This window comes from Meriones unguiculatus, chromosome 3 (genome assembly GCF_030254825.1).
Source record: "Meriones unguiculatus strain TT.TT164.6M chromosome 3, Bangor_MerUng_6.1, whole genome shotgun sequence".
NCBI lineage: Eukaryota > Metazoa > Chordata > Mammalia > Rodentia > Muridae > Meriones > Meriones unguiculatus.
Genome location: NC_083351.1, coordinates 174,946,619 through 174,959,022, shown reverse-complemented (window position 1 = coordinate 174,959,022; position 12,404 = coordinate 174,946,619). Strand labels below are relative to the sequence as shown.

At 42.6% G+C, this 12,404-nt stretch overlaps 1 protein-coding gene across 6 annotated transcripts in view; it reads left to right on the top strand.

Annotated features, from left to right (window-relative positions):
- The first annotated feature begins 8,376 nt into the window (after positions 1 to 8,376).
- The window catches only part of Mapk10 (mitogen-activated protein kinase 10), a 270,735-nt gene continuing 266,707 nt past the window's right edge, over positions 8,377 to 12,404 (top strand). For 2 of the 6 annotated variants that reach the window (XM_060381045.1, XM_060381044.1), the window contains exon 1: positions 10,296 to 10,715. The gene's annotated coding sequence lies outside the window, so the exon portion shown is untranslated. Of the gene's footprint in view, positions 8,507 to 10,290; positions 10,716 to 12,404 lie in introns of those variants that run through there. The other 4 variants (XM_060381043.1, XM_060381047.1, XM_060381046.1 and 1 more) reach the window with 4 other exon arrangements.

The following is a 12,404-nucleotide window of genomic DNA, read 5'->3' as shown; positions in this document are numbered from 1 at the left end:
AGCACAGGTATCATGCTACCTAGAGCTGATGCATTGCAGGCAGAGAAACTGCGGTCTAGAGAGCTGCCGCCCCTCCCGTAGCTCATGGGTAAGTGTTTACAACAGGATTGACAACTAAAGTTCCACTTGCATGAGGCGGAGCAGCTTTCCCTAAGTTAATACAGGGGCAGAGGTCTTTGTTTTCAGGTTTGCACACATGGCAGTGACTTCAGATATGACAGCTTTCATCTTGTACCTAGACACTTACTCACAAATGTGTTCATAAGTGGCTGGTCTTGAAGTAAGATTGCGACATTACTATGGAACCGATCATCAGAATTCTTTTTTTTTTAAATCTCCAAGACAGTATTTGGAACCCAGATGCGGCTCAGTGACTGGCTGGATGAAAGTGTTTCAGTAAAAGTATAAGAAATTCATATAATTCTAGTAGTAGCACTGTTTTTCTGTGGACTATTTCCTTCTTGAATAAGTTTCTCTATTTTTTTTTTTTTTTTGTGGTAGAGCATGTCTTTGAATATCTGCTAATCAAATAGTTGATCTTTCTTCGGGAAATTTCTAATGAGGGTTACAGCGTCTTTTTATGGGTGGTGGGTGTCAGAATAATAATTGTTTTTATCCTTTTTTTATTATTGTTTGAGAATTCCATGCATGTGGTAACGAAATATAATTGTATATATACTATTGCCCCATTCAGCACACCCATCACCTGACTTCATGTCTTCTTATTGTTTTATTTTGGTTACACATTAAGGTCAGTTAGTAGGTGTAGGGACATCCACTGGACATGCGGGAACCCGTGAGTGGCTGCATCACTAAGGACCAGTGACCCATATTTCTCTAGCAATGGCAATAGCTTCTCTGTAAAGCATAGGGGCCGGAGGCCATCTTGTTCATCATGTGGACATTTTGGCTGGCTTGATCTTCTGCAGGTCTTGTGGAGGCAACTGCAGATGCTGAGTTCATGAGTCCAACAGCCACGTCATAAGCATAAGTCAGTGCTTCACAGCACTCCTCTTTTTCCTCTGACTCTTACGTTGCTTCTGTCTCCTCTTCCGTGTTGCTCCCTGAACCTTGGTGGGGACGGAGGCTTAATAAAGATGACTGATTTTGAACTGAATCTTGGCACCTTTCACCATTTTTGACCTTCTGTCTATCTCTGCCTTGACTGAATCTGCTGTAAAAAGGAGCTTCTCCAACCCAGGCCAAGAACACCTAGGGCTATGAGCACAAACATCTATATTTAGAATCAAGTTTGACAATATGATCGTTTAGCAAAGTAACAACAGCGGGTTCTTCCCAAGGGCTCATGATCTTCCCAGCGATGAGCTTTTGACCAGGGTTAGAGTACCACAATCAGATTACCTCTTGTGGAGCAGGCCACTTCAGATCCAGTCAGAACGTGGTTAGTTACCTCCTAACAGTCCTGCCACTACTGCACCTGTGGACACATCTTACCTGGAAGTTTGGTGTTGCAGGATACAGGGTCCGGGGCTAGGTAAGGCCGTTCATGCCTTTTCTCCCCAGAATCCTCCATAGCACTTTTTTAGCACCATGAAAGCTAGCCAGAAGGGAAGCCGAGCTTGATTTGTCTGTGTCCTCCTGCCAGAAAGTATGGTGTCTTCAGAAATAGGGTCCAACGGTGTTGTTACGGAGGGAAACCAAACGCAGTGACAGTGGCTTGTATAGTGTTGGAGATGTCTGGGTCTTCCCTGCCCAAAACCTGTCATGAGGGAGATGTTACATGATGTGAAGGAGGTACTATATGCCTGTGTTGCATTTTACATTAGCCTTTGTCTTCTTCGGGAATCATTGTCCACACATTCAGGGTATCTCTGAACTCATTTTAAAGGGATTTTTTTTTTTGAAATGAGCTTATTAACTAGTGGATTTCCTTTTTCAGTATCCCTAGTTAGTCTACCCACTGCTTTCTCCTCTTCTCTCCTTTTTCCTAGCCCCTGTCCATTCTTGATTCTTTTTGTCCCAGTTGTCTCCCTTCTTTTGTGTTGTGTGTATTCTACAGTCCTTCCATTATATATTCTAATTAAGCTGCCAGTTGTCTCAAAAACATGTGTGTATGTACACACGCACACATGCACACGCACACACACACATATATGTGTATATATATGTATATATATATTCTTCTTTGGGGCTAGCTCTTCTTCCTATTTCTACTCATTTACCTGCAAATTTCGTGATTTTGCTCTTCTTTACAGCTGAATAATGCTTCATGGTACATATAAGTCGTTCATCTGTTGATGGCCATCTAGGTTGTGTCTATCTATTAGTTGCTGTGAAACACAACATCTTGAATACTACCTCACCTGAAGGCTGCAGGGAGGCTCACATTTCTTCAAGTTAAGTCGAGTGACTTCAGCACAGGCACGTGTGTGATCGACTTCTTGGTGTTGACACTCTCATGTCAGTGGCGGGTTTGGAGATCACTTTGTCACAGCAGGCAAGCAGAACCCCAGTGAGGCTTACACCCCTCTCAGGAGGCACAGATTCAGTTAGCTCTGCGGCAATGGCTGAGTGACTAGCGCAGGGCAAGCTGTGCCCGCCACGGTCAGTTACATGATTTAATCTCGCTCCCATGAAGCCTGAGAAGTAAACACCACTGTCTTCACTATGTCGGAGCCTAATTTGGGAACTGGAGATCTGCTCAGACCGTCCAGAGAGGAAGCTGCCTAGCTGTAATTTAAGCAAGATCTGCTGATGAATTCAATGTCCTTTTCCTTACCCATATATACTTCATGTTAACTTTAAAAGCATTTAAAGTGAAAATTTTTCAGGTATCTTATATGCTATGATAAATATGCTGACTTTAATTGCCACCATTATTGCCTCATCTTCACAATTTGGCAAATCACATGCACATTTTCTCATCTCCCTCTTGCATTTCTTGCATACAAATATTGCAACAATGTTAAATGTCATGTTTAGTATAGTTGACAGATTTTTTTTTTTTTATTTTTTGCTGTTACTAATTTGGAAAATCCATCAGATTTTGAGAATTTTCTTGAGCTATAAATGCTACTTAACTCTGGTAAACATTTGGTTTAGGAATGGCAGGTTAAACACTCCAGGTTTCGTGTGACGTTATTAACTCTATTGTTCTTTCTGATGTTTGGACGTTGTCATCAGGAGCTGTTTTTGTTTGTGTTATTGCCCTTCACTTAAGTGAACACAAAATCTTTTCACCAGGATTGTTAAAAACAGGCTCTCTACTATTGAGAAAGTTTACGTAGTGGTGGTTGTTGGGTCTATGTTTATGGAAAGAATATCTTAAAAGTTTGGTTGCATAGCTTTGGGCTCACTGTTTTTTTTTTTTTTTCCTCTTGACCTGCCTTAGCGAGCTTACGTTTTTGAGTGCTGTAATGGCGAACCAATCAGAGGTGAGGATAGCTGTTTAACTCAGATGGCATTGTCACAGAAGAGTAAGAAACGTCATTTCCAGACACGACTCAAAGCAACTCATGCTGTCTTCATGTCGTTGTCATGCTTCTGAGGCCTTGCGGCAGAGCGGGGAGGGGAAGGCAGGGAGCTGAGCATGGATGAACATGTGGATAAGTCTGAGCATGTCCAATGGGGATAACAGCTTCTTTATCTCACAGAGCAGCGTCTGCTGGGATCTAAGGCAAGACAGCTTTCTATTTACACTGTTGTTCAAATGACAAACAGGCTAATTAGATTTTTAAAGCTGATGTTGCCTGAAGAGGCTTAAGCTTCTTTGATATTATTTTTAAAATAGGTTTTCCAACCATTGCCTTTTGTGAACTAAATTTAATCTCTACTTAAAAAAAATGATGCTAAAAATGGATGTATTCCTGCTTATGCTGAGGTAGAAACTCTGCATTCAGAATCAGAGTATGTTTAACCACAAACACACATAATTTTCTTGGTTATATGAGCCACAGCTTAAAAAAAAAATCAATGCTTCTATAAACTTAATAGAAATTGGCTGAAGGCACATTTTCTGTTACTCAATTCTAACATCATTGCCTTTTTTTTTTTCAGCAGAAAGAACTTTCAGGAGACTAATTCTATCTGCTTTCTTTTGATGTGAACACAGTTGTCAGGATGTAGAATGAACTCTTTAGGAAAAAACTAAAAATAAGCACACCACAATATTAAACATTATCTGAAATCCACAGTACTGCTCAATGCAAAGAAAGAGACCTGATAACATTGTGTTAATCCTATTGGCTCATCCATTAAATGTATGTACAAGAAATCAGGGCTAGGGAAAAGTATGGGGGTGGCATAGAGTCCACGGAATTCTCTGTGTGCATCCTCACTCGCTCCTGTAAACCCAAACCAGCTCTGAAAAGTAAGTGTGGATTCCTTCTCTTACCATTGAAAGGTCATCAAGTTTAGTCATTCTTGGAACTATTAGTATTTAAACTCTTGACACAAAGAATTATATGACCATAGCAAATCAACTGGCTCCTTTATCCCTATTCCTAGAAATAGAAAAGATATTAATTAAAAACTATTAAGATATTAATTAAAAATGAAAAGACATTAATTAGAAAGTTGAGAGATTCTTAAGTAACTTTTTTTTCTTTTTCTTTTTTTTTTTTGCCCCCCAGGGTTTTCCACTGCCTTTAATTTACTGCTGTGTAATATAGCTTCCAAATGGAAAATGTTGGGCATAGCATTTCTGAGAATTCAGCTATTGAAATCATTATTTTCCAAGGATGAATACTTATCAGGTAGAGGACACTTGAAAAGCATCATGGGAGACACTTGGCTGCTTCTCTGAGGATGGCATCCCATTTACTGTGAAACAACTCAGAGCTCAGGAAGGCCTGCTGATTTTCTGTAATCCCCACACACCCAAATATTGTTGATTCAGAAATCATAATCGGGTGTGCTTTTCCCAAACGTTTTACACTCTCCTGCTACCATCCTGACTCGCAGCTCACTGACTTCATGCTGGACACGTCATTAGGGACTGTCATTAAGGTAGAGCTGTCTAGTTATGTAAGTGTCGGGAACTAGGGTCTTTGTTTTGGGGACTACTGTTTTCTGCTGGGATGGACAATCTTCCCGGGGGATAAAGCCTTTCCTACAGAGCCTGGAAAAAGTCCCCCGAGTGGAGACACGTGGCTCTGGTACAATTTTGACTTGGAGTGTTGGTTGGCTTCAGTTCTTGTCTAATTAGAGAACTTGGGTCTCAGATTCAGAAACTGGACTCTCACGTGGGCCCCTGTTTCTATAGGCTCTGTTGCTTTGTGTGCCCTGACCCCAAGCTCCTTGCCTTATCCTGTTTGGAAAGCCAACCCGTAGCTCCGCCACTTTCTCCAGTGTCTGAGTCCTGACGCGGTGTGTGTCTCTGAGCTGAAACCAGCTCTGCTTATAAGCAGGCTTTTCCGAAAATGTCAGGATGTGTGTGTGTGTTTGGGTATGTGTGCACATATTTGTACATGTATGTGTACCTGTGTTCAGGGATGCATGTGCATTTTGTGCACTTGCATGTGGAAGACAAGAACTGATGTCAGGTATCTTTTTTAAACACACCACATTAATTAATTAATGATTGAGACAGGGTCTCTCACTGTACTTGGGGCTCCATGATGTGGCTTGACTGGCTGGCCAGCAAGCCCCCATAATGGCCTAAACTCTGTGTGCCAAGCACTGTATCCATCAGCCTGAAAACATTCTTTCTTTCTTTCTTTCTTTCTTTCTTTCTTTCTTTCTTTCTTTCTTTCTTTCTTTCTTCTTTCTTTCTTTCTTTCTTTCTTTCTTTCTTTCTTTCTTTCTTTCTTTTATAGTGATTTGCACTTTTATTATCTCAACTGCTTGGGTGTGCATAGAACATGTAAAGCAGACCAGAACATCGAGGATACGAGAGGAAAATTTTTAGACAGTAGCTAGGAGCCTGGAAAGTGTCTTATGTTCTTCTCTTCTTGGAGAAAGACCCCGGTTTCTGGGTTCCCTTGCCTACCTCCTGTGTTCCACTCACCCTGACAGGAATTCCAACATAAAACCTATTTCTTAAATGTCTGAATTCTTATCTGTGTATGCCGTGCAAACTGGCACCACCTATTTCACTCCTCTTAGGTGGATCCCTAAACCGGGCCTTCCTCATTGCTGGGCTGAGGGGTTCCTGCAAGCAGCACTGGGTAGGGAAGTGATCCTGGTGAGCTAAGAAGGGAGCCTGGCCCAGCATGACGTACTTAGCCAGGGTGGTTCCAACTTCTGAGTTTCAGACCAAACACTATTTTTCAGCTACTTAAATAGAGTAAAACTTCAGGAAAAAAGTTTTCTTGTGACAATTATTACAATAAAGCTTAGGGCATGGCTACGTCCACACTCCTTTGCAAAGCAGCAGTGTCCTTTACCACAGACTGGGTTCTGTTGACTGAGAAACAGCGCCCAGGGAAAGCATCTAATAAGGAAGGGGATGTCATGAGCACAGGATAGGTCTTATTGACGGGGAAATGGTGCTCAGGATTTTGGGGAGAGGGTGGGGGATCGCTGGTGAGGGCTGGCTGCATAGACTAGCAAACAGCCACCAGGTTGTTAACGACGCCCACCCCAGCCTTGCTGTTGAACAGGTGTGTGTTTCTTCCATCGAAGAAAAAAGCCCGTGTGTTTAACAGTTCTACCCTCTCTAGCGCTCACGTGCAAGCACACAGACCTTGTGTCCTTCTACAGTGGATGCACTTGAGTCTGAAAAGAAAAAAAAAATCAAGATTTAGGGCAACACACTAGATTTGTAAGTTTTAGAACTCCAACATATTGGTCATTTAGCAGTTTCCTTCTTGGAAGTTGACTTTAAAATGTCCCCCGGAAACTAGAGTTTAAGAGTATTAGAGGCGTGCCTCAGTTGGTTCTGACAAATGGCTGCTTCGTCACTGCGTCCATTCCCTCTTTCTCTGGACAGTCCACTGCCTGCCTCCCCCCTGCAGTTACCGCTCTGATTCCTATCACTGTGCAGCAGGTACGTCCATCCTTACTGTGTCACCCATAAATATCAATCAGCCAGAACTGTTCTTCAGGGTCATCTACACTGCTCCATGCTTTAGCAGTTTATCTCGAAAGAGATAGACATTTCTCCACACCTTGATAATATCATTATACACTTACTACTACATACATAGACTTGTAAACAGTGGATGGGAAATAAAGTTTACCTTTTAAAAATGAGAATGTAAAGGTACACGCCTTTAATCCCAGCACTCAGGGAGGCAGAGGCAGGCAGATCTCTGTGAGTTTGAGAGCAGCTTGGTCCACAATGTGAGTCCAGGACAGCCAGGGCCACACAGAGAAACCCTGTTGTGAAAAACAAAAACAAAATGAGAGAGAGAGAGAGAGAGAGAGAGAGAGAGAGAGAAAGAACTTACATTAAGTTAGTCACTCAAGATTCTTTATTCAAAATTCATAAAATTGGTAGTACTGAAAGGCCCTAATCAGGCCTTCTTTAAATGCAGTTTCATTCAAAAGCATTTTAAGGAGTTTGCTGCTCCTCAACCGAAAGAACACAGCGCAGAGCGAACACAGCAATCTCAGATATTATCTGCTCTTCCCTGCTCTGATTATACTTTTTATCACGTATTTATTTGTTGCACAGGGGGCCTGAAACTTGTTTTGTTAGGTGAAAATATGACTGTAAGAGAATATGTTAAAAGTCAAGGATATTGAACAAAGCCTTGGTTTATTCCAAAAAAGAATGGGAAACTATTTATGCACTGATTTTTAAAATAACCTGTATTTATTTCACACTCAAATTTTAGGAAATTACTTCCTGAAGTGCAGAGACTACTAGATTTTAAACACTGGGCTAAAATAATGCAAACACCACTGAGATTTGCAGGTTGAGCCAGCTTGGCCCCCATTAACCTGGAAACTAATGCCATGAAGAGCATTAGCCAATACATGGAAAGGATTGGTTTTAACCTATTCATGACCGCCATCCTTTGTCGAAATTTTGCTGCATGGATGGATATACAGTAACTTGCTCATCTGTCCTGTGGACACAAGTTCCACTGCTTCTAGTTTTTACTTATTGCAAATAAAGCTGGTGTAGCACTTATGTGCAACATTTTATGGGCATATGTTTCTATTCCCTTGCACGAACACCAAAAATGGAACTGCTGAGTCACACCGATGAAAGCGTTCTGATCCACTTCCTAAAGTAGCTTTCTCACTTTCTATTCTAGCGGCCATGGAAGAGGGCTCTGGTTCCCCATCGCCCTGCCGGCATCGGTGCTTCTAATTGTAGCCATTTTTCTATGCACGAAATGGAATTTCTTTTTGGATTTAATAAGTGTTTTTTTCTGATGACTAGACATGTCGAGTGCTTTTTCATGTACGTGTGGACTATCAATCTTCTGTCAGATGTTTGCTGGAGTCTTCTTACTCATTAAACATCATTGCTTGTTTTCATTGCCAAATTGTAAACGTTCACACAATCAGAAATATGTATATATACCAAGTACATTTTCACATGTCTGTCAAGAATATTTCTTCTAGTCTGCTTTCTCACTGATGACTTTGGGTAAGTAAAAGCTTTTAGTGTTGATGAGGCGTGTTTCTCTCTCTCTCTTATTCAGAGTGGATACATTTATTTTCCCTAAGTAATCTTACCCCACTTCTGGATCAGGAAGATATGTGTTCCTTGGGAAGACACATATTATTTTGCTAGCTTTGGAGATGTTTAGGCCTCATGTTTTGGTGTATAACTTCTCTTGACTCAGTGTTTGTTCACAGTGCAAGGTAAGGCTCAGTGTCTCCTTAGCAACACTGAGTTACCGAGGGTTGACTTTTGCTCTGGAAACTTAGGAAACAGGTGTGGGGGGGGATGCTGCATGGGGGATAGAATGCTTGCTCAGCATGTGTGAGGCCTGGATACCCCTTTCCCAGCACAGAAAAGGTGGAAAGTCAGAAACAGAAGAAGGAACATACAGATTCAAAAGCACCACACCAATTGCTGTCTGTCATAAAGCTGTTTGGATACCCAATTCATATTTTTCTTCAAGGCAGTCACAATTTATAAGTAGACCCAAGTAGAGTAAAAATTAGCTACTGATTCTTAGGGGACCTGAATTTAGAGCAAATAAACAACCCAAAACTTGTTGGCCATTCTAGAGTGAAAGACCATGCAAGCTTTTCATTTTCTAGCTTCCTTCTCAGAAGAAACAACACCAACAGCAGCACAGGAACTGCGGGTGGGACCTGATTCCTCAGGGCTTCATGGCTCATGGTGGGATTTGCCATCTCTGCTGGCTTTGCGCCTGTTGTGTTTTATCTTTTCTATTAGCCCACAATAGAAGCTCCCTGTTCGCGTCAGCGTGCCAGTTCCAGGGCACAGTCCAGAAACGAAAATTTTAACACTGCTGGGTTCCACAGATGGAACCCCTCTGAAAGGGTGTTGGAGGAAAAGTGGGACTGAGAAGTTCAAAGACTAGGATTGCTTTCAAAACATGTACTGAAATTATGCCTAATGTGAAATAAAGTGAAAATTGTTTTGGTAAATAGTTTACCAGTGAAAATCGTCTAGTCTTTCATTCCATTAAGCTATCATGTGTATAAAATACAGTTTTTATAATTAAAAATATCCTATAGCAGTCAGTCAGAAAAAATGCTTAAAAACTGAGGTATGTTTAAATGCAATTTACGCCAGTTTTCCATAGAATTTCCTGAGGCCAGAAACAAAGTACCCAGTACCCTAATTTGTTAACTCGAATTATCAGCATCTTATTTTTACCTTAAATTACAATATAAACATTAGTCTGCGAGTTTGCTTTAGTGGGTTTTTATGCAGGGTTTTTTATGAAGGTAGGGGGGCGCAGAAGAAAAGCTGCGGGACAAATGACCTCTGCGGTCCGGGCGCAGCTCCAGTCTTGGCTTCCCTTCTGAGACTCAGTCCATCTCTTGTTTGTTTTGACATTCAGAGAGATGGCACACGCCTGTCTTCGCTGTTTGCAAAAAGCTGAGGTGGTTGAAAAGCGAGGGTGACTGCCTTCCCAATGGCGTTTCGCTCTGTCCTCTGTGCTGGGCAGAGCTGGAGCGGCTCGGATGCTCCTGGCTTTGTGCGGAACGAACCCCCGCTCCCGCCCCGCCCCGCCCGCGCTGAATTCACAGATCTCTCGGTTGCCTCGCTCCTATTCCTTTACATTCTGCCTGCTTCTCATTTCGCCAGTAAACGAGGTAGCTGCAGCCGCAGATAGACCCCCCCCCCATTCTCTTCCCTCCTCCTACCCCTCCCTAGACCTCTCTGGGCTTTGACGTCATGTGTGCTCCTTTCGGTTGCCATAGCAACCCCATTCCCCAAGCCCTCTCTGTCCGTCGCCTCTGGTAGGTTCCACAATGGTGCAGGCAGCCTCCCGCTGCACAATGGTTTCCAGGCAGTGAGAGAGGGTGATTCAGCAAGCTCCTCTCTCTTCTCCCAAACCTCCTCATCTCTTTTTATTTTTATGGGGGGTGGGTGGTGCTTCTTATTTGCTTATCCCCCTCCCCCTTTTTTTTCTGTTTTCATTTTTACAAATTTCCTTTCTTTTCCTCACTCCTCAGTTCCTAGGGGCTTGAGTGAGCTACAGATTGGGTCGTCTTGGTAATCACCTATCTGTTATTATTTTTAAACAATCTCCACACCTTCAAAGAGTCTGCTCCTTATTCCGGTTTGGAATGTGGCTAATGAAAACCCAGTAGGGAGGATTTCTGGGGCAAACAGCCGGACCAGGATCCTAGTTCTCAGGCACGGAATGGTAGGTGGCTCCTTGCTCATTCTGGGTTCTAACCTGTCTTGGGAGGGTGGGTGATATCTATCATCGCTTCTGGTGGGATGCGAGTGAGCATGAGGAAGCAGGGAGCGACGGGGTTGGAGAGCCGGCTTAAGGAAGCATACTCTCTCGGAGGCAGGAAGACTCCAGCGGTTCACTCTGGGCACAGCACCCCTTCTCAGACAGGCTGACAGCTTTCTGTTTGGAGTAAAGAATGGTAGAAGGTGGGACAGACCGTTAGCATTGTGACCCAGGAGAGAGAGAGAGAGAGAGAGAAAGAGAGAGAGAGAGAGAGAGAGAGAGAGAGTTTGGAAGTGTGGGTTTCAGCTTATCTGGGAAATGCTGTAAGTCTCATAAAGCTTTTAAAAAGGTCATTCGTAAACATAAATGTTTATTTCCAGACAGGTTTAACTTTAAATATTCTGGACCATATTCACAGTTTAGAAGTCTTTTCATATATATTAGAAACTAATGATGTTCCTCTTGTAGAAAGACCCTGAGGTAAATTTGGGCTGCAGACAGGAACACAGAACAGGGGCTAGCCCAGGAAAAAGAGCAAACATTCGCACTGCAGCCACCTAGGTAAATGTCCCTTTAAGAAAGTGATCTCCCAGTCTCGGCAGGCAGCATTTTTCTATGGCAAGGTTCCCAGGTATTCTGTGCTGACATACTGTGTCCCCTAGAAATGTCAGAGCATTTCCAGAAGAAGAAAAGAAAGCTGTCATTGGAAAAGAGCTTAGCGATACAGTCATCAGAATTTATGTGCTTGTGCCTTCGGCAGGATACGTGTGATTCATTGGAAAGCCTCCAAGTGAATCAGGTTATGGATATTTCAAGAAAATCATATATATATATGTGTGTGTGTGTGTGTATATTTAATTATTTTTTTTAATTTTTCCTTCTAACATTTAAATACAGAGAGCAAGGCACTACTTTGAGCCCCTTAAGCAGATAACTTTCAAGGGCATTGCAATTTGGCCACAGAGAAAGAATGGCTTGTCCCAGGGCAGTCGGTTCTGGAGCAGCCATGGGGTTGTTTACATGGTCTGTGTTTGCTGCAGAGTAGTATGTCTGCATGAGAGCGATAACTTTCATGGACCCAGGCTAAGTCAGGTGGGACAGGCCACATCTGGGAGGAAAGGAGGGAGGCTGTTACCAGGCGCGACCTGCTGGATCTCTCTCTTTCCCAACGCTGTTACCGTCAGTCCTGGAAGGTATTGCAGGATGCTGATCAACACACTTAAAATGGTTGCAGTGATGGCCACTCTCTCAGAGAGGCGTCAGCGGACATCTGTCCTCAGTGAGTGTGTATGTCTTAATACAGCCAGCCATGCTCATGAATGAATTCACTAGCTCCCAACTCCACTTTGGAACCTTTGGGTTTGAGGGCTAGACAGTTTGATGTAGCAGTCTTGCTGTTTCTGGTAGGTGTTTTCTTTCTTTTTTAAAACCTTGATTTTACCCTTAAAATTGATTGAAAGTATTGGATTAGTTTTTTTTTTTTAATCTATTGTCATCAAAAAGGATTGACTCTTTTCCCACAATGAGACTAGAAAAGCGGATGAGTTTGACCTAAAGTATGAGTTTCTGGCTTCCTTTCTGGCTTCTCCTTCCCTCCAGACATTAATTAGTAGCCTTCACTTGCCCGGTTCTCGTCCTTGTAACATCTTGGCA